We start from the raw sequence: 27,684 nt of genomic DNA, 5'->3' as shown, positions 1-27,684 counted from the left end.
ACTGGGGCCTGGAGCTAAGTGGGGACCAGCTTAAGGTCAGAGAATAAGCCAGTGACAAAGCTGGAACACAGCCCTGAGCCACCCGTCTCCCTGGTCTACTGGAGTTTCCTATTTTGCCTTCTCTATTTCTTTGCTGTGTCAACTTCAAGTTTAAATATTCAAATTTGAAGAGGTTTAGTCACCTCCATAAGTCTAACTTTGGGATGCGTGCCTTATAGCAAAGGCAAAAACTCTGGGGACAGACAGACCTCGGTTCAAACCCCCACTCCACCACTGCCCAGTTGAACGGCTCTCTATTCATTTATATATTAGAAGACTACGGAAGATGGCAGCTAAGAAGAGTGTAGAGACTTCTCTGGTGGTCCAGTGGCTAAGCTTCCACACTCCCAACACAGGGGGCAGGAGTTTGATCCCTGGTCAGGGAACTAGATCCCACATGCCACCACTAAAGATCCTTCACGCTGTAACAAAGATCTAAGATTCTGCATGCCCCAAGTAAGACCTGAAACAGCCAAATAAAATAATTAATTAATTAAAAAATAAATAAATAAAAGGGCTGAGTTTACAGTCATAGTTCTGCCACTTCCTGGTGGGCAAGTCCCTTTATTAATCATTGCTTCAGTTTCATTGCTTCTGTTTCCTCTTCTATAAAGGCTGCCTCACACAGTCAGGCATAGAATGAGAAAAATATTAAGAAAAGACTTAGCATAATGCTTATTCAATAAATGATGTCTATTTTTAGTACTATGATCTTTAATGCTGCGATTGGAGCGTGTTGCCAGCAGGTAGCAAGAAGGTGTTTGTCACTCAGTCATATTGGACTCTTTGCAACCCCATGGACTGTAACCCACCAGGTTCCTCTGTCCATGAAATTCTCCAGGCAAGATTACTAGAGTGGGTAGTCATTCCCTTCTCCAGGGGATCTTCCCGATCCAGCGATCAAACCCGGGTCTCCTGCAATGGCAGGCAGATTCTTTACTGTCTGAGCCGCCCTCCTTCTAAAAGCTCTTGCTCTCTCAGTTCCCCTCGTGGAATCGTGGACTGTTAAAGCTTTTTACAAAAAAAATCAAGACCCGGAGGGAAGTGACTTGCTCAAGGTCACGGAGTAAGTGCATGAGAGAGCTGAACCAAAACTCAGATCTCCTGACTCCTACAGACTTTATTCCACAAGCATGAGGTCTTACTCTCCAGGCAGCTGTATCTGTTCATGGATTTGGGAGAAAGGGTGAATGGTCTTTCAGACCCCAAATACAAAAGTATAGCTGGCTTCAGCCAGAATGGAACTTGGAGCAGCCAACCGTGGGCCCAGGGCAGGAGCAGGGCGGGGTTCCGTGCTGGCAGACCAGGCCAGCTGGGCCAGCAGCCAAAGCGGCACTATAGGCACAGCTCAGAGCCCTCTCACCAGCTACATAATAAAGTAATTACGGGATTAGGGATAAAATTAGTCACTTGTGTAATTATTTTGCTTAGAACAAGAGCAGAAAGGGCCTTTTAAAAGAGTTGTTCCTTGGCCCCTCCCAAGAGTACTGCTGCAGAGACGCAGATGAGTGAACACACACACAAACACATATACACACGGCAGTGATGGCAGTGGATGGACAGGGCTGCTTGGCTTCCTACGGCAATGCTTCCCAGCGGGCCCGCACCTATCAGTGAAGGCCAGGGGCTGCATTCTCTGACGTCTGCCTTGTGGGACACCGCTGTCCCACTGCAGTAGGGTAAACTGCCTTCCCTAAGGGCCTTCCACCATGGAGAATCTAGTGATACAGTCTCTTATGCCCCTCCCCAAGTGTCAATCATTCAGTGGTGTCCAACTCTTTGCGACCCAATGGACTGTAGCCCACCAGGCATCTCTGTCCATGGAATTCTCCAGGCAAGAATACTGGAGAGGGTTGCCATTTCCTTCTTCAGGGAATCTTCCTGACCTAGGGCTCAAACCCGGGTCTCCTGCATTGCAGGTGGACTCCTTACCATCTGAGTCACCAGGGAAGTTCCATGCTCCTCCCCAGCTACATCATAACTAGATCTGGGTTCCCCCTGGCCCTTCTTCCACCATAGAGGTTAGTGGTACAATTTCAGGAGTAGCTGGGGTCCGCTAATTCAGAGAGACCCCTGATATTGGTCACTGTGGTAAGTAGAATAAAGTGCCCCACCCCCCGACAATGACCATGTCCTAGTCCCTAGAGTCTATGAGGACATTACCTCATATAGCAGAAGGGACTTTGTACATGTGATTAGGTTAATAATTTAGGGACTGATAGATTATCCTGGATTATCCAAGTGGGTTCAATGTAACCACAGAGTCCTTATAAGTAAAAGAGAGAAGCCATGGAGCGAGTATCAGAGAAGGCGGTGTGACAGTGGAAGCAGAAGCTGGAGTGACGCCACTGCCAGGAGAGGGCCACAAGCCAAGGAATGTGGGCAGCCTCTAGAGGCTGGCAAGGACAAGGTACAGATTCTCCCCCGGAGCCTCAAGAAGGAACACAACCCTGTCAACACCTTGATTCCAGCCCCATAAGGCTCACTTTCAGACTTCTGACCTCTAGAACTCTATGGTAATAAATTTAGGTTGTTTTAAGCCTCTAAGAGTGTGGCAATTTGTTACAACAGCAACAGAAAATTAATATAGCCTTGGAGCCCATCTTTCCCTCCAGGATTGAAGCCCTCCATGAAATTCCCTCCTCAAGGGCCAGTCAGGGAGATTCCTAGGGCCAGAACAAATCTCAAATCATCCCTAGGGAACAGGCCAGAGAGACACCTGGGGGAAACAGCACCCCAGAAAGTGGGATGGTTCTGGGAGAAAAGGAGAGGCTATCCAGGGACTCAGCCCCTCCACCACATTCTCAGGTAGGGACAGTGGTCCCCATCAAGCAGACCATCCCCAGGGGTAGGCTGGCTCCTCTGGTAGGCAGGAAGAGACTTCCTGAAGGCGGAGCCTGGGTGCTGGCCTCAGCTCAGTCTGAATCACTCGGTAGCTTCCTCTCTCTGAACCACTGTCAACATGTCTCAGCATCTCTCAAGTGCCAGGCTGAGTGCATCCACGCTTTACATACATGCTAAAGCTCCATGATGACCTTATGAGGTAGTCACTCCCATCATGCCCATTTAAAATATTTGTTTATTTATTTGGCTGTGGTTGCGGCACGTGGGATCTTTCATTGCGGTGGGCTGGCTCTTCCTTGTGGGTTTCTCTCTAGTTGCGGTACGCAGGCTTAGTTGCCAGCGGCTTAGCTCCCCAAGCAGAGATCAAACCCTCATCCCCTGAATTGAAACACAGATTCTTAACCAGTGGACCACCTGGGAAGCCCCAGTCATGCCCATTTTACAGCCAAGGAAATGGACTCAAGCAGTAGGGAAGGAAGCATGGTTTGAACCCAGAAAAGACCCTGATGCTGGGAAAGATTGAGGGCAGGAGGAGAAGGGGAAGACAGAGGATGAGGTTGGATGGCATCACCGACTCATGGACATAGGTTTGGGTGGACTCCAGGAGTTGGTGATGGACAGGGAGGCCTAGCTTGCTATAGTTCATGGGGTCGCAAAGAGTCGGACACGACTGAGCGACTGAACCGAACTGAACCTCACTCCACAGCCCTACTCTGCCCCCATCTTAGAGTGACTGAGGGCCTGGACACCAGGAACAGGCTTTTCAGACCTGTAAGGAACCCACAGCAGTTCCTGTCCCATCACCCTGGATGCTGGGGTTGTAAAGTGGCACAGCAGTTGGTCAAGAGTTACCATCTGAAAGTCACCCACAGCCTTTGACCCAATGTCTCCCTTTTGGGGCCCTATCCTAAGAGACATCATCTGAAATACAGAAAAAAACACTTTAGGATATGTTCATTGCTGTGTTACTTAAAAGAGCAAAAAGTAGAAACAACCTGGCTGTCCATCAACAAGAAAAGAGGTAAATGGATCAAAGTCTTTAATGGAATCCTCTGGAATGACCATAAAGGGGGCTTTGCATACACCATTAAGTGAAAAATGCAGGGTGGCCCTGAAGATGTACTGGGGGGAATGATGGCTGGAAGGAAACACACCAAACTCTCAACAGTACTCAGGAGTCATTTTTTTCCCCTCTTCCTGTTTTCTGAAATCTCTGTACTGTTATTACTTTGATAATTTTTTAAAAAGATTATTTTTAAAAAATTCAGTAATTGCAATGGAGCCCTGAGGACCCCACACTGAGCAGTCAAGGAGACAAGGGGGAAGAGGCAAATACAAGCTGGCCAGGGAGGCAGTGGGGAAGCTGAAAAGAAGGGTGGGGTGTCATGGAGATGAGGGAAGAGATAGAAGTGGGGATCCCCAGGGTCAGTGTGGCCTGGGAGGCGCTGGTGACTAACACTTGTCCCCATGTCCCCAATAGCATTCACAACGCAATCCAGGTGCCAAGAGGAATTAGCCATCGACCCCCACATACTCCTCAATGAGGAGTCTAAGAGCAGCCAGTGTCCCCATGAGCAGCAGGCACTTCCAATGCAAACCAGGCACCCAGGAGAAGCAGTGATGCGCTGCCCCACGGCCATCAGCTCCCAGCCCAGCTCAAGCAAAGCAGAGAAGGCCACAGGCAGAAGAGCCTGGCCAGGATTCTCTCCTTTCTCCAGGACAAGGCTCTGCTGGTCCATAGAGGAGACAGTTGTTGTTTAGTCCCTAAGATGTGTCTGACTCTTCTGCAACCCCATGGACTGTAGCCTGCCAGGCTCCTCTGTCCATGGGACTTCCCAGGCAAGAATACTAGAGTGGATTGCCATTTCCTTCTCCAGGGGATCTTCCTGACTCAGGGATCAAACTCATGTCTCCTGCATTGGCAGGCAGATTCTTTTCCACGAGGCACTAGGGAAGCCCTCCTGGTCTGCAGTGAAATGAAGTGAAAGTCACTCAGTCGTGTCCAACTCTTTGCGACCCCATGGACTATACAGTCCATGGAATTCTCCAGGCCAGAATACTGGAGTGGGCAGCCTTTCCCTTCTCCAGGGGATCTGCCCAACCCAGGGATCGAACCCAGGTCTCCCACATTGCAGGCGGATTCTTTACCAGCTGAGCCTCAAGGCAAGCCCTCCTGGTCCATAATCACTCACCAGTTCTGTCACTTGTTCCCACGGGGACCACATTCTACACAAGCACACATGCGGGTGGAGGTGCATATACACACACACACTCGCTTCTCGGCCCCTCCCTCAGCCTCTCTGAGGCCCATCCCTTAGATGCTGGGCCTCCTTGGTATAAGCGGACACCCCCAACACCCAGAGTCATACCACCAGCCTGCTTTCTTCACCTGAAAACCTCCTTCCTCTGTCCCCCCATCTCATCACAGGCCCTGGGCAAATCTGAGCCGAGGAGGGGAGGACCCCCAGCAACTTACATCCCACTTCACTGTCCCAGCCCCAGCATTAATCCCTGCCTCATGCCACACCCAGGGCAGGCAGCAGCCAAGCTGGGGCTGCTGCTTCCACAGCCCCGAGGTGGAGGGAGGTTGGGTCACAGAGCTAAAATGCCAAACCAGGCACTGAAGGCCAGTGACCTAAGATGCCACCTCTGACCCTCAATCTAGTGAGTCAACAAGAAGCAGGGTCAAGTCACTACCAGCGATCACCCATGACACCCTCGTTCTGAGAAAACAGACCTTCCTTACGGCAGCCCACAGCATACACGCGGGGACCACCCTGCCGGTCAGCCTGTGCTCGTGAGCATGGCTGGGAGAGACAAGGCCAGGACCAATGAGCCGCCCCCCTTCCTGCCAGTGAGCTCAGCCTTATTACTTTGCTTCATTTTCAGCTCATCTGAAAGAGCCTCATTTGAGGTCCCTGGAGGATCTTAAAAGTGTTATTCAAACATTAGCTCTGACACGCGGCCTCCCCTCCTCAGACATCACCCGCCCAAGGCAACGCTTTGCTGCCTGCTTTTTGGCACCGCTGGGGAAGAGCAGCGGCTTCAATCTGCCACGTGGCCCCGCAAGCCCTGCCACCTCTGGCCCTCCTCAATCTGGACTTTCCCCAGCTCCCTGCCTATTTTAGAGGAGAGACCAGGGAAGGGACTGGGTATTTCCCGTATGGCAGGCATGTCATCTCGTTCAACCTCTGCCACAACCCCAAGGGTGGCATTATTATTCCTGCGTCATCAATGCAGAAACTGAAGCTCAGCACCCCAGCCAAGGTCACCTAGCTGGCACATAGCCAGATGAGGCCAGGAACCCAGGACTGCTGAGTCCCATGACTTTTCCAACCACTCACACCCACCCCAGCACGCTCTGCTCTGCCTGCAGGTCCGCCCCACCCTGAGCAGAGATGGGCAGCCACCCTTAGCTACCCCATGGCATACAACCCTGAGCCTGAGCCCAAGTGGAAGGGACAAGACAAGAGGGGGCTGCAAAACTTTGGGCTTCTAGAAGGAAAAGATGAGACAATGCTAAGAGCTGGTTGCAACGCCCCATTCTGCCCTGCATCTTACAGGGGCACCTACAAAAAAGAACATGATCAGAGCTCAACAAGAGGCCAGGTGGGAGAATGGGAGGTCAAAAAGGGGGAGATATGGGCTGTGTGGTTAGGGAAGTCAGAGCTAGAAGGCCTTGGTCTTTACAGGTAAAGAAACTGAGGCACATGGAGGGGAAGGGACCCACCCAAGGCCACCAGTGAGTCTGTGGCCATGCCAGGTCCTCTGATGCATAGGTTAGTTTTCCTAGATCTGGAAGAATGAAGGGCCTGGAGCAGATGCTGCTTGGGATAAATTAATAGAACAAACGAGGGGACCCATCACCTCCAGAGCTGAAGAAGAGGAGCACAGAAGCCTACGCAGTGCTTCCATGGGGACCCCAGTCTCGCTCCAGTCTCTCACTTCCACGGAAAAGACGGAGAAGACGTAGGCAGGAGGGAGGCCCCTCCATTCACCAAAGCTCAGGCTCTACCAGGAGCCAATCACAGCCCTGGAAGGAGGCAGAAACTTTGGTTCCCCTGGCAACGCAGACAAAGGCCTCTGCTCAGCACAGCAATCAGCTGGAAGAGGATGCACTCCATATTCCACCCCATTCACTCAGGGCTCTCCGTTCCTTTTCTCATAAGGAGGGAAACAACCCTATCCTTCTGGTTTTAGCTCCAGACCTCCAGCCACACCTCTGGGCCCATCTCGGATCAGGAGGAGGGGTAGGGATGGGCCTCTGAATTGGGGGCTTAGGGCAGTAGTTGAGCCCTATCCTATCTGGGGGCAGGGGGTGCTTCCCAGGTGGCTCAGTGGTAAAGAATTCATCTGTCTCTGCCAAAGCAGGAGACGCAGGTTCGATCCCTGGGTCAGGAAGATTCCCTGGAGGAGGGCATGGCAACCCACTCCAGTATTTTGCCTGGAGAATCCCCATGGACAGGGGAGCCTGATGGGCTAAAGTCCATGGAGTCACAAAAGATTCGGACAGGACTGAGCAACTAAACAGTATCAACAACCACCACACTGTCTGTGGGGGTCCTCTCTTGCCAGGTGTGCGCGCCTGAGTTGAGCCGTGGGCCAATGTGGACGTTCCTCAGCACATCAAGCCCCCCCACCCCCGACCACTCCCCAAGAGGCCATGCCGCCTGCCTGGCATGGAGCCACAGGAGGGCCTGGAAGGGCGGCACGTGACCTAGCCCAGCCCCAGCAGTAATTCACAACTGGATCTGAGCACATCTCATCACCTTCCTCCTGGAGTCTCATTTTCTCCATCTGTAAAGTGTAAAATCTAAGACCTATGGTTCTTTGGAAAAACAACTCCCTGTCCACACTCACCAAAAAAATGTCTGAGGAGAGGACACAGGAAGGAGCTTACCTTACACCACTTTCAAAAGGTTGCCTGGGGGACTTCCCTGGTGGTCCAGTGGCAAAGACTCCAAGCTCCCAATGCTGGGGGCCCAGGTTCGGTTTCTAGTCAGGGAACTAGATCCCACATGCCGCAACTAAGACTCGGCACAACCAAACAAATAGATTAATATAAATGTTAAAAGAAAGCAAAGAAAGCAAGGTTGCCTGGCCCTTGGTCCAGAGTCTGGAAATACATAAAACATACCCATCCACTGGAATTGTCTCTTTGTACACACTTTGAGAAGATGAAAGAAAAATCACAAGAAAACTGATGGACTCTGCAAATAGCTTCCAAATACAACCTCTAGCTCAGTCACCTCCAGGCCAAGCCAGAACATCCCCGCTCCCTCATCCAGACTCCAGCCCAGCAGGGACAAGCATGTGCAGTGTCCCCACAGAAGGATCCCTTGTCACTCAGGGAGGAGTCAATTATTCAGAGATTTCAGGAAGACTTTCCACATCGAGAGTCAGAACAAAAAGAGAGGTTTTTCAGGAAGCTTCTTAATTCTCATAAAAGTCGAACTATTGACGTCCAAACCTATGTGCATTCACTATGCTTTCATCTCTATGATCCCTCAAGCACCTAACAAAAAAAACTAAAAAAAAAAAAAAAAAAGATAGAAAAGGTCATTCCCTGGAGGTTCAGTGGTTAGGATTCCAAGCTCTTACTGTAGAGGGCTCAGGTTCAATCCCTGGTCGGGGAACTAAGATCCCACCGAAAAGAAAGAAACCCTGCAGCCCTCCAGGATACGGCTGCTTCCCTCCCCTCACTGCCCCACACCCATCAGCCCCTGCACTTTGTCCACCCCTCCTCATCACCCATTCTCTAATCTGTTCCCTTTTGTCCTTCCAGGCACCCATCCTTTCTCACCGGGGCCACCCAACAGCCTGCCCACTGGCGTCTGGGCTGCAGCTTTGCCCTTCCAACCCATCCTCCCGCCTCCAGTAATCAGATCACATCATTCCCAACCCATCACCCTGCAGTGGCCCTCATCGCCATCCGGAAAGGATGCAACTCCTGGCCCCTGTGCTGCAGGATCTGAGCCTGTCTGTGGTCTCCTTTGATTTTCTTGTTGTCCCCAGCGTGCACAGCAAACTTCCGCCACTCCAAAGCACCCTCCTGTTTCACATCTCTGTGTTTTTTTTTCTTTGCATTCGTGGTTCCCTCTGTTTGGAATGCCCTTTCTGAAGCCCCCAACGTTGGATGGAGACAACAGCTGACTTTCCTAAGAGCTCAGTGCACACCAGGCTCTCTGCTAAGCCCTTTGCGGGCACTACTTCATTTATCCTCACCAAGACTCTATGAGGCAGGTGCTTAATGCAGCCTCTTTACGGGTAAAGAGAAGTGGGATCTGAGATGTGAATGAAGCTGGAAGAAGTCAAATGGTTGACAAGGGGAGGAGCTAGAATAGAAATCCATATATCTGACTCTGCTTTTGTTCAGTTGTTCAGTCATATCCAACTCTTTGCCACCCCATGAACTGCAGCACACCAGGCTTCCCTGTCCTTCACCATCTCCCGGAGTTTATTCAAATTCATGTCCATTGAACCAGTGATGTCATCCAATCATCTCATCCTCTGTCACCCCCTTCTCCTCTTGCCCTCAGTCTTTCCCAGCATCAGAGTCTTTTCCAGTGAGTCAGCTCTTCACATCAGGTGGCCAGAGTATTGGAGCTTCAGCTTCAGCATCAGTCCTTCCAGTGAATATTCAGGGTTGATTTCCTTTAGGATGGACTGGTTTGATCTCCTTGCTGTCCAAGGGACTCTCAAGAGTCTTCTCCAGCACCACAGTTCAAAAGCATCAATTCTTCGGCACTCAGCCTTCTTTATGGTCCAGCTCTCATATGTATACGACTATTGGAAAAACCATAGCTTTGACTATACGAACATTTGTCGACAAATCTGACTCTTAGGTGGCCCCAATCCTCTGCACCCCACTCCCAACCAGGAACAGTGCCACTATGATGGGGAACAGAAAACACAGTTCATCCCCAGTAGCTCCTCTTCTTTCTGGGCCTTTGGGAGTAATCTGCCTCAGAACACCTCTGGGGAGGGCCAGCCTGTCCCTCCCTGAGTTTGCCTCCAACCCTGCATTCCCACAACCACACAGCACAACCTCTTCAAGTATACAAAGAGTCTGAGCCCCTAGCTCCGGAGCAGAGCTCCGGAATTAAAATTACTGGCCCATCAGTGACTCTCAGCAATGTCTTTCAGGAAGTCAAAACTCTTTGGCTTAGGATCAAGGGACCACCACAATCTAGTACCAGCTCATCTTTTCAACCTTAATTTCTCACTGCATCCCTGCCCCCATGCATGTGTGTTTTAACCACAATACACTGGTATTTACCACCCCTACCATGTTGGTTCTCACTAAAAGTTGCCATTTACTAAGCACCTCCTAAGAGTCATGCCCTGAACCAAACACTTAACTAGCATCATGCTTCCCTAAAATTCATTCATTCATTTATCCAATACATACTTAACATCTTTTAGGTGCCCTGCAATGTAGAACGAACATGAGGTTAAAAATAGAAGACAGATTTCCCTGGTGGCCCAGTGGTTAAGAATTTGCCTTCCAAAGCAGGGGACACAGGTTGCAGAACTAAGATCCTACATGCCACAGGGCAACTAAGTCTGAGCGCCGCAACTACTGAGCCAGAATCTTAACTAGAGAGACGCCCAGGCACCACAACCAAGATCCCACAGGCCACAATTAAGACTGGATGCAGTCAAATAAATAAATAAATGTTTTTTAAATATAATAAAAGATGAATGATTACAAACTGTGATAAGCATTATGAAGAATCATGAGGTAGAGAGTAGTGCAGTGGGGCTAGGGAGGGAGGTATCTAACCAAACCAAGTTGTAAAGAATGAGAAGGATCTCAGATAGCAAAAAGCCAGGGAAAGAGAATTCAAAGCAGAAAGAATCAGTTCAGTTCAGTTCAGTTGCTCAGTTGAGTCCAACTCTTTGCAATCCCATGGACTACAGCACGCCAGGCTTCCCTATCCATCCCAATTCCCAGAGCTTGCTCAAACTCATGACCATCGAGTTGGTGATGCCATCCAACCATCTCATCCTCTATCATTCCCTTCTCCTGCCTTCAATCTTTCCCGGCATCAGGGTCTTTTCCAATGAGTCCGTTCTTTGCATTAGTTGGCCAAAGTATTGGAGTTTCAGCTTCGGCATTAGTCCTTCCAATGACTATTAAGGACTAATTTCCTTTAGGATGGACTCGTTGGATCTCCTTGCAGTCCAAGGTACTCTCAAGAGTCTTCTCCAACACCACAGTTCAAAAGCATTTGCTTTCTTTATAGTCCAACTCAGTTTTCTTTATAGTCCAACTCTCACATCCATACATGACTACTGGAAAAACCATAGCTTTGACTAGATGGACCTTTGTCAGCAAAGTAATGTCTCTGCTTTTTAATGTGCTGTCTAGGTGGGTCATAACTTTTCTTCCAAGGAGCAAGCTTTTTTTAATTTCATGGCTGCAGTCACCATCTGCAGGTCCTGGGGTAGGGAAGGATTTGCTAAATCAACAGAGAGAAGAAGTAAACGACCCGGGCTCAGGATGGCAGCAGCTGGAATAAGCCCCCCTCTAGGTACACTCTCTCCTTCTGCTTGAGCCTGATAAGAGCAGGCCAGATTATAGAGAGAAAAACCCTTCGGATGGAGACAGGCTACTTGCTAGCATGTTAGCTGATCCTATCACCATCCCCAGGAAGCAAGCAAGGCGTGCAGCCCTCATTCTGTCCCTCAGAACAGGAGGCACTTGGTATGCTGTGACTCGCCTAAGGGCAGAGAGAACATGGTGGAGCTAGGACTAGAATCATAGTACGCGGCTGTTTGAGGATTACAGAGCTGAAAGCCCTGCTGTACCGATGAAGACACTGAGGTCCAAGAAGAGAAAAGGATGTGCCCACGTTCACATGCCGAGTAAGCAATGGAGCTAGAACCAGGAGTCCCAGCAGCTTCCGCTTACGAGCTCCCCACGCAGCCTCCCTTGAGAAAGACGGCCATGGGGACAAAGGTGAGGCTGGCCTTGGGGTGTCGGGGGAGGGAGGCAAGGACAGGGCAGCCCTGCCTCCTTCCGCCTGCCCCTCTCCAGCTCCCAGCCCTCCCACTGCTTGTGGGTGAAGCAAAACCTGCCAAACCAGTGCCTGTGCCCGGGCAAGCAGCAGGGCCAGAGTTAGAGAGGCAAAGTAGGCTGCGGACACCAAGAGCTAAGGGCCACGGTGGCTTCCCTGGAGGTCCACAGTTAGGACTCTGTGCTTCCAATGCAGGGGGCCGGGGTTCCATCCCTGGTTGAGGAGCTAAGATCCCACATGGTGTGCAGCACAGTCAATAAAAGAGAGAGAGCTAAGAGACAGGGAGGACACAGAAAAGCTCTTCTGAGACCTGCCAGCCAGGCCACATGGGCACCGCCCCGGGGCCAGCAGTGAACCGGTCTGTCACCCAGAATCAGCCACAGCTGGCCATCTGGCACAAAGCCCTGCCCTCTGCTTCCCCTCCCGCTCCAGACACTCAAATGTCAGCTGTCAGAGCCACCAGGACAAGAGACCCAGGAACTTACCTGGGAGGACAGGAAGCAGGGAAACGTGACAACTATGACGCACAAACACACCTCCCCTCCCAGCCACAGCCACCAGGATTAAGCCCCGCCACTCTTGGCCTTGTCGGGGACACACATGCTCTCAAGGGACACCCTGCCCTCCCCCCAGCGGCAGTGACCAAGTGCCAGGAGATAGCTGAGCCCAAGTCATGACTCTAGGGGGTGGAGGTCAGGAGACGGGCATGCCTAGGTAGCTCTGGGACTCTTGACACTTGACTCTGCTCTGTACCCCTGAGACTCTTGACACTCTGGAGCCCTGAGACTCTTGTGGACCTGGGAAAACCTGCCCTCTGGGGTTTCAGTCTCGCTGCCTTTCCCGTGGGGTCACTAGGTCAACTCCATCGTTTCAGGGAGCCTGAAACTTTGCTCTCACCCCCCCACCACTGTACCCCTCACCACCTCCGGCCCAAAGGAAAACGTAAGAGGTTACCCCCGCCAGTGTGCAGGGCCCCCCTTGAAAAGGCTGGCCTCTATGTCCGGGGCCACCTGGCTGGAACCTCTCTGTCAGCACTAGTGCCAGCCAGGGTCATGGGGCCCACCAAGCAAAGTATGGGGGAATTGATGATTCTATCAACTTCTCCCAAGTGCTCAGAACCCAGTTCAGAAACCACTCTCAAGGCCTGTAAGACCCAGAAGCCACCCTCTCAGCAAGAAGGACCCCTGACATCAGTCTGGGCCTTTGATCTTGGGACACATGGGTCAGGCAGGCGCCCCACAAATGTCAGGGACTATCCTCATATCTCAGCTGAAGTCAAAAGGAGACGATGAGATGGTTAGATAGCATCACTGACTCAAGGGACATGAATTTGAGCAAACTTGGGGAGGACAGGGAAGCCTGGTGTGCTGCAGCCCATGGGGTTGCAAAGAGTTGGACACAACTTAGGGACTGAACAACAACAACAAATTCTCATATCTCAACCAATCCCCTCCCTTGGTAGATGGGGAGGAAGAGGCCCAGGGAGAGGCAGGGACCAGGCCAAGGTCACACAGCAAGGCCGTGGCAGAGGTGGAACCTCCGCCCAGACCTGACCCCCAGCCCAGGGCTTCCAGCACCTGCCATCTCCTACGGCACAGACAATTTCCCAAATTCAAAATCATGCATCCCACGGAGGAACCTAGAGACACCTTCCTTGCCACTGCTTGGAAACCACCAGAGACTGATACAAAGTTCTGCCGTTCAATACGGATCACGTGTGTACCTGCTGTATTCACTTCTGTGTCCCAGCATGTGGGTCCATGCATGGAGTACAGCACGAATTCAGTGCAAACTGGCTGACCAACTCAAGGCTCAGTGGAAGAGAGTTCCCAGGCAGTCTAGTGGTTAAGACTCCATGCTGACACAGCCAAGAGCCTGGGTGCAATCCCCGGTCAGGAAACTAAGATCCCACAAGTCATGCGGTACCGCTTAAAAAAAAAAATCAACAAAAAAAAGACTCAATGGAGCAATGACTGGAGGCAGAATCCACTCCGAGGCCCAAGCACTGAGGGTGGGAGTAGAGCTGGGGGTGGCAGAGCAGGAAATAGCAGAAAGAGGCAGAAAAAGCTCAGGATCCAAACAGGTTTTGTAGAACAAGCAGGGACACTGTGGGTCCACAGCTTCAGAAACCATGGGCCCCAAAGCAAGACAAGTCTCCCCCAGTCACCTTGAATGTATGGACCTGAAGTCTTGTGTGCGTGTTCCTGTGACTTGGTAAGGCCACCAAGCCAGCCACTCTGTCGTTTATTCGGTCACTTGCTCCCTCGCTCTCCAAAACTTAGAGGCTGAAAATCAGTGTCAGTAACAGTCATCTCCCACTTGCCAGTTGGTGCTGCCAGACCCAGAGGTTGATCCTCACAGCACCTCTGGCCAGGAGTTGAGCTCCTAAAGAGTGAGGACCTGAGCTGAAATCAGGGGCAAGTCACTTCTCCTAAGACTCACAACTGCATTTGTAAAATGGAGATGGTGATGCCTCCCTGCCCTCCCTTAGGGAATGCTCTGAAAGTCATATACAGTTATGGATGTGAATATGCTTTGTGTAAAGTGCCAAAGAGATATAAGAGATTATTCATAACAATAATATTGCCATCATTAGCCTCACTGGCCACCAGAGAACTTTGTTGTTCAGTTGCCAAGTCGTGTCCGATTCTTTGCGACGCCACGGATGGCAGCACGCCAGGCTTCCCTGTCCTTCACTATCTCCCAGAGTTTGCCAATGTTCATGTCCATTGAATCAGTGGTGCCATCCAACCATCTCATACTCTGTCACCCTCTTCTTCTGCCTTCACTCTTTCCCAGCATCAGGGTCTTTTCCAATGAGTTGGCTGTTCGTATCAGGTGGCCAAAGTATTGGAGCTTCAGCTTTAGCATCAGTACTTCCAATGAGTATTCAGCGTTGATTTCCTTTAAGATTGACTGGTCTGATCCCCTTACTGTCCAAGGGACACTCAAGAATCTTATCAAGTACTACAGTTCGAAAGCATCAATTCTTCGGCACTCAACCTTCTTTATGGTCCAGTTCTTACATCAGTACCTGACTACTAGATAGACCATAGCCTTGACTATATGGAACTTTGTTGGCAAAATGATGTCTTTGCTTTTTAACACACTGTCTAGGTTTGTCATAGAGAATTCCAACCTCTAAATGTCAGTGATCATCATCATTATGGCCACCAACAATAATTAACACCTATCAGTTGAAAATGGCAACCCACTCCAGTATTCTTGTCTGGAGAATCCCATGGACAGAGGAGCCAGGTGGGCTACAGTCCATGGGGTCACAAAAGAGTCAGACACGACTGAGCAACTAACACATAACACATCAGTTATGAGACACTTGACTGTATTGCAGGCACAGTCCTCTGCTTGTTGCCTGCTTTCTCCCATTTCAGCTCCATAACCTCTGAAGTGACAACTATTATGGGGTCCATTTTACAGATGGCAAAGCTTAGGCACACAGCAATGAAGTATCTCATTGAAATTCACACAGTAGGTGGTGGAGCAGGGGTCTACACTCAAGTCTATCTTAGTCTGGAGTTCCAGCTCATTCTACCGCCTGGTAGGAGCCTGTTGCCTTGTTAAAGCTACTCCCCATTTACCAAACCCTGTTGTGGACCAAAGTGATATGATCACTTCCCTGACCCTTGCAGCAGGAACCCCTGACATGGGTAGGACTGGCTGATTCTGTCCTCCCTGTTTGACAAATGAGGCAACTGACCTCCAGGAAAACTTGTCAACCATGTATTTTAGGTCACCGATCATAGAATAGTAGGAATATAAAGGACTCAGGAGAGTGGATCCAGTGGGGGAAACTGCAGCCTGGAGAGGGAAAGAGACCTGCCCAGGTCATTCATTCAAACCTTTCCCAAGACCTCTGCATATGTGAGACACACATATGAAAAAAGCAGTGTGGGGACTTCCTTGGTGATCCAGTGGTTAAGAATCCACCTTCCAATGCAAGGGACTTAGGTTCAATCTCTGGTCAGAGAACTAAGATCCCACAGGCCACAGGGCCACTAATCTGTGTGCCACAACTAGAGAAGCCCTCACATGCCTCAACTAGAGAAAGCCTATGCTCCTCAATGAAGAACCAGCACAGCCAAAAAACAAAGAAAAAGAAAAGAGGGCAGTGTCTGCTCTTCTAGTTTTCTAACGCTGTCCCCCCCACCCCCTGCCCAATCCCACCTTTGCATCCAGGGCCAGCCACTGCCACCACTTTCTAGTCTTAGTTCCCAGTTTAGCAAACGAGGAAACTACCTTGGTCAGTAAAGAGTTCTAGAGGCCAACACAGCTGCCCCAGGACCACATAAAGCCCAGGAGGTCAGTCTAAGCGCTCTGCTGCCCCCAATCCAGGGAGGTCAGGAGGTAAAGACGGTGCCCATGCTGTATTAACAGGGTTGTACCACCATCACCACTAATTCCAGAATCTTGGTTATTCTTAGCAAGCCCCAAGCTGTAGACCCCAACGCTCCTAGGAACACCGGGCTCCTCCCTGGTTTGGCCCAGATGCCCCTTTTCTGGGAAAGGCCAGGGTGCCCCTAGGAAGAATTTCTCTGTGGCAGAAGTGGAGCAAAATGTAAACACTCAGCGGACACTGTGTCCCACTTAGTAAACAAAGTTGTGGATTGTCTGGGAAAGGGGCCCACTGCATGAAGCCAGCCCAAGCCCAAGTCTTTTCCTAGCCTGGCCTCTCTAGCTGCTTTGAATGCAGTGATTGTGCAATTGTTTAGGCCCCTGGCCTCAGTTTCCCCATCTGCAGGCTGAAACATGAGCCTCCAATACCTCACAGAGGGATCCCTTTTAACAAATGGCTAATATCTTCCACCTTGTCAGAAGAAAAAGGCCAACCTCTTATGTCAGTGGAGACTGGCAAGAACAGCAGTCTGGGGCTGGGCTAGGGAATGCTGAGATTTAGAACTGGTCAGGAAGGTTTTTTCCCTGGGGCCTTAGGAAGCTTGGAAATGTGTGAACTGGGGACATGACTCCCACATTCTGGGCCAAAAAGCGAGTCCCAGAAGCAGTCCTTAGAGCCATCAGCACTGGGCAACAGGAAGAAAGATCAGGATTCTAGACACTGGTTTCTGTCTTCTATCTCTGCTCTGCCACTCATTAGCTGTGTGACCTTGGAGAAGTCACTTATCTTCTCTGAGCCTCAATGAACCCACCCACAGAATGGGGATAAATATGTCCTCTGTGCTTTCCCTTTCAGGATTATGGGGAAAATCCTGAATAGAGATGATGAACAGAAAAGTTCTAGTCCCGCCCCATGAAAGAATTCCCCCGCCCTTCTCCACCTCTGTTGCCCCTAGAGAAATGCTGGAATCCCTCCAAGAAGGGTCGGAGAAATCCAGGGATCCCAGAGACAAGACGGGCCACAGAAGGAGTGCTGAACATCTGTGTCCTGTCTGGATGACATTTGTGAAGCCCGGCCCCCCTCCCCAAGACAGCCCCTCTAGCTCTCAGGCAAACAGCAAGCCAGGGAAAACAGTCTGTATTCACATCGAGAAGAGGCTGGGGGGCAGACAGGGGAGCCAGAACCAGCATTTCTGAGCCATCGAGATAACAGGAGTCGCTGGACAAGAGCAGGGAGGAGGCTGTTCGTGGTCGGGCAGGGGAGGGGTGTCCTCCTGTTGAGTCTCCTGCAACTCCAACCCTCCTGCAAAAACCAATGATGTCACCTTTCATGTGACAACTCTAGCTGTGTCATTTTCTTCCTCTGTAAATGGGGGTGATAAAGCCTCTGACACACCATGAGTCCAGTTCAATAAACGTGCCTGTCATTCTCCCATCCTTTGAAACCTGGGAGGCTCCCGGTACCAACATCATCTTCCTCCAATTTTCCACCTGAGTTATTTGAAGAAAAAATCTGAAGGCACTTTCAGGACAGAGCCCAGGCTCTGAGGGCGTAGTCCATCTGCTGACAAGGTGGATGAGATCTGCGGTGTGTGGAAGGGGCAGGGGGAAGGAGAGGGGCCTCTCCATGGGATAGAGGTCCGTGCTTCAGCCTGCTGCCTGGGGAGGGGACGGAGAGTCCTACTGCTCACAAGGCTCTTTGCAGAAACAGTCCTGGTTCCTTGAGCTCGTTCTGCCTGGAAGGAAGCCTCTCCTCTGAGCAAAGGACTGCAGGGGAGCACTCTTCCCATCATTTGCCCCCAGGAATGAAGGACTGACATCTATCGGTGCCCACATGGCCTTTTCCACCCTCTACATGGCGCCTGGGAGAAAAGGTAAGGGACCTGGGCACCCAGGTGCAACTGGAGATGATCAAACCTCTTCACGTGTCTGAAGAGAATAACACGGAATGTGGGGTGGGGAGGGTCCTTCTGTGAAGCCCGAAAGATGGCTAACTTCCCTGCCCCACCCCAGCTCTTTAGTTCTGGCCAGACTGAACCACTCCAGCTTCTCTCTTCCAACGCCTTTTCCCAAGCAGCTCCCTCCCCCGGAGAGCCCTCCCTGAACCCACTGCCCCAATCCAGCCCCTTCCAAGGCCTAGAGCCAATGCCTTCTCCAGGAAGCACATCCCGGCTGCTGGGCCCCAGGCCGCCCCTTTCCCCTGGCTGTCAGTTCCCCATCCCTCTCAGACGGTGATCTGCACTCTTGGCTGTGTCTCGGCCACACCTGCACACATTGATTTCCTCTCTGGGGGGCATGGAGCTCAAGACGTGAACTCAAATGCCACCTTTGGCACTTGTTAGCCACCTGATCGTGGGACAGTCACTTCTCCTCTCTGAGCCTCAGTTTCCTCTGGAAAATGGTGAGAATAATCACACCTATTCCATAGAGTTGTTGGTGCAATTACATGAGACAATGACCATTCAGTGCTTAGGACAGGGCCTGGCACAGCATGAGAGCTTGGGAACGTGACTTATTTGCTATGGTGACCTTTCAGGTAGGTTCATGAATGATTTTGCTTTATATCTCCTGAAAGACCTACCACAAAATCGTATGTGTGCTTAGTCACTCAGTCGTGTCTGGCTCTTTGTAACCCCATGGACTGTAGCCTGCCAGGATCCTCTGCCCATGGAATTTTCCAGGCAAGAATACTAGGGTGGGTTGCCATTTCCTCCTCCAGGGGATATTCCCAACCCAGGGGTTGAATCTGGGTCTCCCGAATTGCGGGCAGATTCTTTACTGACTAAGCCACCGGGGAAGCCCACAGTACCGTATACCAAACGGATTTCTGAGCAGGTGGATCTGCATGCACCCTGAGGAAGCCTTTCTCAGTGGCAGAGTAGAGAGTAACCTGGGCTTGGCTGCCTCTGCAGGACACAGGCTGTGTCACGGGGCAGCACGCAAGTAGACATAGAATCCACTTGAACTTCTGATCAGAAGCAGTGGACACAGTGATCAAAGGGTGGACTCTGAAGCCAGACTCCTTGAACTTGAACCTGAGCTCCTCCTCTTACTCAGTATATGACCTTCACTAGCTGTGCCTTGGTTTTCCCATCTATTAAATGGGGAGAGTAATTGTACTTACCCAAAGGATCACCTGGAGGATTAAATGAAATTACACAAGAAAAGCAATAGAGGGACTTCCCTGGTAGTCCAGTGGCTAAGACTCCCCACTCCCAATGCAGGGGGCCCAGATTTAATCCTTGGTCAGGGAACTAGATCCCACACATCACAACTACAAGTTCACATGCCACAACTAAAGATCCTTCATGCCACAGTGAAAATTGAAGATCTCATGTGCTATAACTAAGACTCAGTGAAGCCAAATAAATAAATACTAAAAAGAAAAGAAAGGGAAGAGAACGTGCTCATCATAAAGAGAGTAACTCAATAAACATTAACTATTGTTTTCATTGTTGATATTTGTATTCCTGTCACTGAAGAGGAGGGGTTATGGTTCCTTGCAGGCCTATAAGCTGCTCATTCTCCTATAACCCAAGATTGCATGAACATGCTTGTATGTTCTCATGGCTCTGTCTGCCTAGTGGCCTTCCACTCCTTCTTCTTCTGTTAAGAGCTCTGCTCCTCCATTTGCTACACAAGTAGGCACTTGACCCAGGCCTGGCCACTACAGGGAATGGCCCTATCCCCTAGCAACAATGACTGAACCAATCAGAATCCTTCCCTTGAGTTGATATATAGATCCTAGTAGAAAAACTATGATCATTCAAAAACTAAGATCATGGCATCTGGTCCCATAACTCCATGGCAAATAGATGGGGAAAAACTGGCAACAGTGACAGACTTTATTTTCTTGGGCTCCAAAATCATTGCAGATGGTGACTGCAGCCTTGAAATTAAACGATGCTTGCTCTTTGGAAGAAAAGCTATGACAAACCTAAACAGTGTATCAAAAAGCAGAGACATCACTTTGATGACAAAGGTCCACATAGTCAAAGTTATAGTTTTCCCAGTAATCATGTACAGATGTTAGAGTTGGACCATAAAGAAGGCTGAGCGCTAAAGAATTGATGCTTTCGAATTGTGGTGCTAGAGAAGACTCTTGAGAGTCTCTTGGACTGCAAAGAGATCCAACCAATCCTAAAGGAAATCAACCCTGAATATTCATTGGAAGGACTAATGCTGAAGCTTCAGCTTCAATACTTTGGCCACCTGATGTGAAGAACCTACTCATTGGAAAAGACCCTGAGGCTGGGAGGGCTTCCCTTGTAGCTCAGCTGGTAAAGAATCTGCCTGCAATGAGGGAGACCTGGGTTCGATCCCTGGGTTGGGAAGATCCCTGGAAAAGGGAAAGGCTACCCACTCCAGTATTCTGGCCTGGAGAATTTCAAGCACTGTATAGTCCATGGGGTCGCAAAGAGTCAGACACGACTGAGCAGCTTTCACTTTCACTGAGGCTGGGAAACATTCAGGGCAGGAGAAGCGACAACAGAGGATGAGATGGTAGGATGGCATCACTGACTCAATAGACATGAGTTTTAGCAAACTCCAGCAGATAGTGCAGAACAGGGAGGCCTGGTGTGCTGCAATCCCTGGGGTACCAAAGAGTTGGACATGACTTAGTGACTGAACAACAACTTTCTGTTTGGCTGGCTAAGCTAGGGCAGTGGACAGCCAGTTCCTCAGAAGGACAGAGAGGAGAGACAAGCTGTGATGGAGACAGATGGAGCATCTCCCTGGTTTCTCATCCTACAATTCCATGAACTGCCCAGGATCCATTCAAGTCCTTTTCTGGTTTAAGTCACTTTGAATAGACCTTTTGTCACTTGTTTCCGAAAAAGCCAGGTCCAATTATACAGGCCCTAACCAAGATACAGTCTGAGCTGGCCATGGGCAAGGCAGGGCAGCAGCAGTATTGAGGCTGCTCCTGTGTGTTCCAGCACAATCTTTGTCATCTGGGCTACAAAGGACAGTCTGCAAAGCATGTTCTCAAGAATCATCCTGATCCCGTGGTCTTCAGACACTGCCTCCCGGAGCCCTGGGAGCCTGCAGAGACACCTCCAAGAACACCCATGGAGAGACTTTCCTGGTGGTCCAGTGGTTAAGAGTCTACCTTCCAATGAAGAGGACATGGGTTCAATGCCTGGTCAGGGAACTAAGATCCCACAGGCTGCAGGGCAACTAAGCCTGAGTACCACAACTGGAGAAAGCTGGCACACCACAGCGAAGACCCAGTGCAGCCAAAAGAAAAACAAAAACACCCGTGGAACAAAGGGCAGTAAGGAGGGCAACAAGATTCTAGGTAACTGCTGCAAATTCAACCACAGTGGTTCTGTTTCAAATGCTTATGTATCGGGATTCTGCTGCCTCCAAAGATGTGAAATACCTCATTCTAAGCTGATGTGTCTATCTCCATTCTCCAAAACAGAAAAGCGAGGCCCAGAATGGGGAAGTGAGGAGACCAAGGTCACAGAGCTGACTTGCTCTGTCAGAGCAAAGACTTGAATGCAGGCAGGGCTCTGGACTCACAGGTGGAATGAATTCCACTGCACCAGGCTGCCTGCGAAAATCTATCATCTCCCACACTTCCTGTGTCCTCTGGTAAACTGATGGCGGTTAATATCTTCTAGTACGTGCGTGCTAAGTCACTTCAGTCATGTCCAACTCTGTGACCCCATGGAACAGAGCCTGCCAGGCTCCTCTGTCCATGGGATTCTTCAGGCAAGAATACTGGAGTGGGTTGCCATTTCCTCCTCCAGGGGATCTTCCTCACCCAGGGATTGAACCGGAGACTCTTGCGTCTCCTGCATTGGCAGGCACGTTCTTTACCGCTAGCGCCATCTGGTTCTAGAATATCACCTTTCTCAGCTCTGACCCCTCCAAGGATCACTCTGAACCTGGCTCCTTAGAGGGCTTCCAGAAGCTCAAGGAACCTGTGTAGTAAATGTTATGAACCAAACTCGACCTTCCTCTCCACCATACACACATACACCCAGTTCCCCTTCTCCCCACCCATTTGCCCAAACGTCAGGCAAAGCCCAGCAGGCCGCCTCCCAGGAACTCGTAATCCACCTCCTCTGTCCAAGCTGTGCTGTGACTGCAGACAGAGGATTCCTTGTTCCCAGTGCTTCCTGCCCAGAGACCTCCGTGGGGCCCGTGCGCTGGCCGGAAAGAGCCAAATCGTTCCTTTCAACTGGAGCAAAAGCCACCTGAATCCCTGCCACCCCTGGGAGCAACATTCTCCCAGCTCTGCTTGGCATTTATTCTATCTGCCCTGGTCTGCCCAGCCCCACCTCAACACGCACAGCCGCTGCTGCCTACACACATACTCACACACACACACACAGGAGTTCCCCTAGGGTACAAAGGTGCCTCACGTCTAATCAAAAATCAAAACCAGAGTGTGACGTCCCTGGTGGTCCAGTGGTTAGGACTCCGTGCTTCCACTGCAGGAGGCGTGGGTCTGATCCCCAGTTGGGGAACTATGATCCTGCATGCCGCATGTGTGAGGCCAGAAAACACAAAAAGAAAACAGAGGATTCTAGAATGACAACATCATAACCCTGACAGTTGCGCCTTACTAATAGCCCCACAATGACATCTGCCTATTACTTTGCAATCTCCCCGACCAGTATAACTTCTTGGCTCAGTTCCCTCTCCACGGCCTCACCCTGCCAGAGTCACCAGGAGATGGAAAGGGGCTCTGACACGCCCCAGGCCAGTAGTTTGTGAAGTACTTGAACAGAGTTCAGGACAGTTCCATGGCATTGTCGGAGGGCTGCTAGAGGCTGAGGAATTAGCCAGTTAAGAGTGCCCCAGGCTCACCCCAACTTTGACCATGGCTGCAACTCCTATACTGTTTTGTACAGTGAGATTCTTAGGGGTTCACTTGAAAAGGAGATTTCACTGCTGGAAGATTTGAAAGCAACTCTTTCATCCTGACTCCTCCTCTGCCCTACCCTGACAATGTATATATGACCCCAAGGCCAACAGAGAGGGAGGTAGCTGCCCAAGGTCACGTAGGAATCAGTGGCAGAACCAGAATGAAAACACTCCCTTCTGAATCTAGTCTACAAACTCCGAGCAGTTAAGCAAAAGAAAACCAGGGCCTCAGGTCAGCGGATCTGGCTTCTAGGTCCAAGGTCACTCGCCCCCAGGCATGGTGGACAGATAAGTGGTTTGGGCAAAGCATGGGGCATAACACAGAGGCACTTAACGAATACCCATTTCAGTCCCTTCCTCAAAACAAGCTCAAACCAGAGAGAACTCTCAACACTGCCCGCCCCCGCCCCCGTTTTTCAAGCCCACGGGGAATCTGTGGCCTAGACAAACTCTCCCACCTCCCCAGCAGTAAAATACATTAAAATAGCCTGAGGGCTGAAAGGTCAATTTGTCCAACCTGAGCAGAGGAGGCTGGGCCTCTGGAACACTCACCCAGGCTCGGACCACACCAGCTCCCTGGGCGGAAGGACGGCAGTCAGGCACCTAGAAGGAGCAGACAGTGTTAGCGCCTCCGAGCTGAGTGCATGGACCCAGCATGGAGTTGGAAACTGAGAGGCTGGCATTTGACTCTCTGAGGAACCTTTAGGAAGTTGCTGAACCTGTTACACAGAAAGGCCCGTGTGACTCTGCGGAGCCAAAGGGAAAGTAATAAATATGAAACTGGAGCGGCCTGCAGGGGCCAGGCCAAGAAGGGCCTCGAAGGGTAAGGTAAAGAATTCAGTCTCGAGAGTCTAAGAGCAAGCGGGAAACCATTGACCTGCAGGGTTGAAAATGGACTGAAAACAGGCCAAGAGTAGCTTTAAGCGTGTGAGTTGGAGGCTGCTGTGGTTGTCTGGGGGCACATGATAAGGACCCAGGCTGGGGTGGGGACAGCAGACCTGGAACCCAGTGGCTGGATTCCAGAGCTCTTTGAACAGTGGTAGCACTAGTGGTAAAGAACCTGCCTGCCAATGCAGGAGACCTAAGAAACTCGGGCTCAATCTCCGGGTTGGGAAGATCCCCTGGAGGAGGAAATGGCATCCCACTCCAATATTCTTGCCTGGAGAATCCCATGGACAGAGGAGCCTGGCAGGCTACAGTCCATAGGGTCACAAAGAGTCGGATAAGACTGAAGCGACTGAGCACACATGCACACATGCATTCCCAGAAATCACTGGTGGACCAGATCTGGGGGGATAAGGAAGACAGAGGGCTGCCTACTCCTCAGGTACCCCTTTCACAGCAGTCCCCTGGTCTCCACCCGGGACGAAACATAGCCATTGTTCTTTCAACTTGGCCTATCCTTACCTCAGTTTCCCCATCTGTAAAATAAACATGGTTGGACTCAGGGGTCCCTAAGGTCTTTATAGCATTAATATCCTGTTCTGGGCTAATTCATTCAGTTTTGTCTTTTTTTTTTTAATATTTACTTATTTGGCTGCATTGGGTCTTAGTTGTGGCAATGTGGAATCTTCATCGCATTACGTGGGATCTTTTGTTGTGATGCATGGGCTCAGAGCATTGCAAGGTGGATTCTTAACCACTGGACCACCAGAGAAGTCCCCACTCACAGGGTATTGAAGCCCCCTTTTAATCATCTTTCAGCCCCAACTGCAGGTCTGGCCTAGTACACGATGGGCAGAATTACTGGAGGAGAAACGTCGGGTCCCCTGCCTTCACACACTCAGAACAGTAACCTCCAGGTTGGATGAGATGTTTCTGCTTCACATAGAAAATAAGAATCAAGCAAATGGGAGGATCAGACTGGCTGAGGTTGAGATAGCAGGAGCAGGTGCCTTGTTCCTGCTCCCCCACCCAAGAGGCCTCAGGTCAGGGGTACTGCGGTTATAACATCTGTCACCCAGTAGCTCACAACCTGTTTCCCCATCTACTGTTTCCCGAAGTCCAGTTGGGAGATCAGCTACCAAGGGGCCTGGGAGGCAGTGCAGTGCAGTGGTTTAAACTGGGACTCTGCAGCTGGGCTGATCCCTGGGTCAGGAAGATCCCCTGGAGAAGGGTACGGTAACCCATTCCCTATTCTTGCCTGGAGAATCCCATGGACAGAGGAGCCTGGTGGGCTACAGTTCATGGGGTCACAAAGAGTTGGACACGACTGAGCGACTAACACTTTTACCTCCTGCAGCCATGCAGACCTGGTTTGAATTCTGGCTTTACCACTCTCCAGCAAAGTGGCCGGGGGCAAGTCACTTCTCTGAGCCTCAGTTTCCTCATATGGAAAACAGGAGTAAGAGCGTCCGCTTCCAGGGCTAAAGGGAGGATTCAGTGAGGAACTCATCTCAGTTCCTTATCACAACAACCCAGGAGATAGCAGCCACCATTTCCAGATATGGACCCTGGGACCCCAGAAGGTGAAAGGACTCACTGAAGACCATTAGAGAATCCATGCAGGAATGAGACCCAGAGTTCAGGTTCTTACCCTCCAGGTTATACACTACTCACCATTTGGGTTCCTCCCTGTGGCTCAGATGGTAAAGAATCTGCCTGCAATGCAGGAGACCGAGGTTCAATCCCTGGGTGGGGAAGATCCCCTAGAGAAGGAAATGGCTACCCACTCCAATATTCTTGCCTGGAGAATTCCATGGACAGAGGAGCCTGGGGGGCTACAGTCCATGGGATCCCAGAGAGTTGGACACAACTGAGCGACTAACACTTACTTTTTAGATGAAGATGTTGAGACTAAACATTACAATGACTTGACCAAAGCCATAGAGGGAACTCATGGTAGAAGAGGGATTTGAACCCAGGCCTTCTTGATGATAAAGTCCCTGATCTCCCCTACGGTTATCCAGAAAGTAGATATGATGGTAGAAGAAAGCAGAAGCTTCAGATTTCAGAGCCCTTTAAACCTGGAACAGGGACAAATGCAAACCAGGCAGATGGAGTGAGGGTGGTGATGAAGCTACCTTGAGAGGAAACCAGAAGGAGCTGGTGAAACAAAAGCCTCTTTCTCAGCAGCCCTCACCAGGGACCAGGCAGGAGAGGAGGGGCTGACAAGCAGGGCCATCCGTCCCGCCAGGGCTGAGCCGAGGGCCGGATCTAAACAAACAGACACAGTTCCAGCTTGGCCACCAGCTTGTTGGCCAATCCTGGAGAGGTCTCAGACACACACACACACACTAAGGTCTCCATTTCTTTAACTCAAGAAGGAGACAGTATACTGAATGGTGTCGAGATCCCTTCCAGCTACGGAAGACTAGTCATAACCACTCCTCATGAATGCCACTCCAGCTCAGGTTGTGCCCTCACAAACCCCCAAAGGGGGCCTCTTAACAGTGGCTCCAATATTTCCACAACAGGCATGGGAAGCTTTGCATTCAGCCTCTGACGATATAGCCTGATCACTTTCCCTCACCTTTCTCATCTGTAAAATGGGCTCATATCTTCGGCCTGATCACCAACAGAACCCGAAGAACCAAGGAGCTTCCCCAAAGTCTAGCAATCCCCGAAGGTACTGAACAAAGCATCCCCGCAGTGCCCATCCCAAGTCCCACCCTCAAGCTCTTTTAACTTCTTCCCCTCTGGCCCCTGTCCCATCTGGACCAGAGGAAAAACCGAATCCAAGCTCATGGATGCAACAGCAGTAGCAACAGCCCCGACAACTAGCAGCAGAAGGAACCACTGTCCCAGCTAAGACTCGACTGTGCATATGTGCCAGGCACTGTGCTGGCACAAGAGCTGTACCTGGATTCTATCTCAGGTAATCCCCTCCATCAATGAGGTAAATCTCACCCTCAGTCTAGATTTACAGATGATAGACTAAGGTTCAACCAAGTGAAGTGACCTGCCCAAGGTCACACTCAGAGCAAGTGAGTAGCATGGCCACGAAGATATAGGCTCCTCATTTGACACTAGAAGTCCTGATCTTATCCTTGAGGCTATGGAGTTATTCAGGGTAACATTCCACCATGGGGTGTAGACCCAGATACAGGGGGGCAGTGAATAAGGGGATATCTGGCTTTTACTCTCACCCCAAACCTCCCCAAGTAACTAATTTTTGCAGTTTTGTATTATTATTCCGACATGCCCAACTCGACACTAAGGCTAGAACAGTTTTTATCCAATCAAAATATAATGCAAGCCAAATATGTAATTTAAAATTTACCAGTAGCCACATTCAAAAGAGTACAAAGGAATGGGTAAAATTAATTTTAATGGTATATTTATTTAACAATATCAAAAGTATTTTTGAGGGAATCCCCTGGCAGTCCAGTAGTTAGGACTCTGAGTTACCACTGCTTAGGGCCCTGGTTCAATCCCTAATTAAAGAACTAAGATCCCACAAGTCGTGTGATGCAGCCCTTCTCCCCCAAAAAAACCCCTAAGTATTACTGAAATATTTTACAATCTTTTTTTTCATACTAAATCTTCTAAATCCAGTGTATACCCGATGCTAAATTTTCATGAGATATTTAGAGTCTCTTAA

The 27,684-nt window shown here is 50.3% G+C and overlaps 1 protein-coding gene across 2 annotated transcripts in view; it reads right to left on the bottom strand.

Annotated features, from left to right (window-relative positions):
- The window catches only part of EPB41L1 (erythrocyte membrane protein band 4.1 like 1), a 135,410-nt gene that overhangs the window by 93,322 nt on the left and 14,404 nt on the right, over positions 1 to 27,684 (bottom strand). Inside the window, exon 2 of one of the 2 annotated variants that reach the window (XM_043478650.1) lies at positions 23,694 to 23,744. The exons of the other annotated variant lie outside the window; for it this stretch is intronic. The gene's annotated coding sequence lies outside the window, so the exon portion shown is untranslated. The remainder of the gene's footprint in view (positions 1 to 23,693; positions 23,745 to 27,684) is intronic. 2 annotated transcript variants of the gene reach the window in all.

Source organism: Cervus canadensis, chromosome 10, assembly GCF_019320065.1.
Source record: "Cervus canadensis isolate Bull #8, Minnesota chromosome 10, ASM1932006v1, whole genome shotgun sequence".
Lineage (NCBI taxonomy): Eukaryota > Metazoa > Chordata > Mammalia > Artiodactyla > Cervidae > Cervus > Cervus canadensis.
The sequence above is the reverse complement of the archived record's forward strand: the minus strand, read 5'-3'. Positions and strand labels throughout refer to the sequence as shown.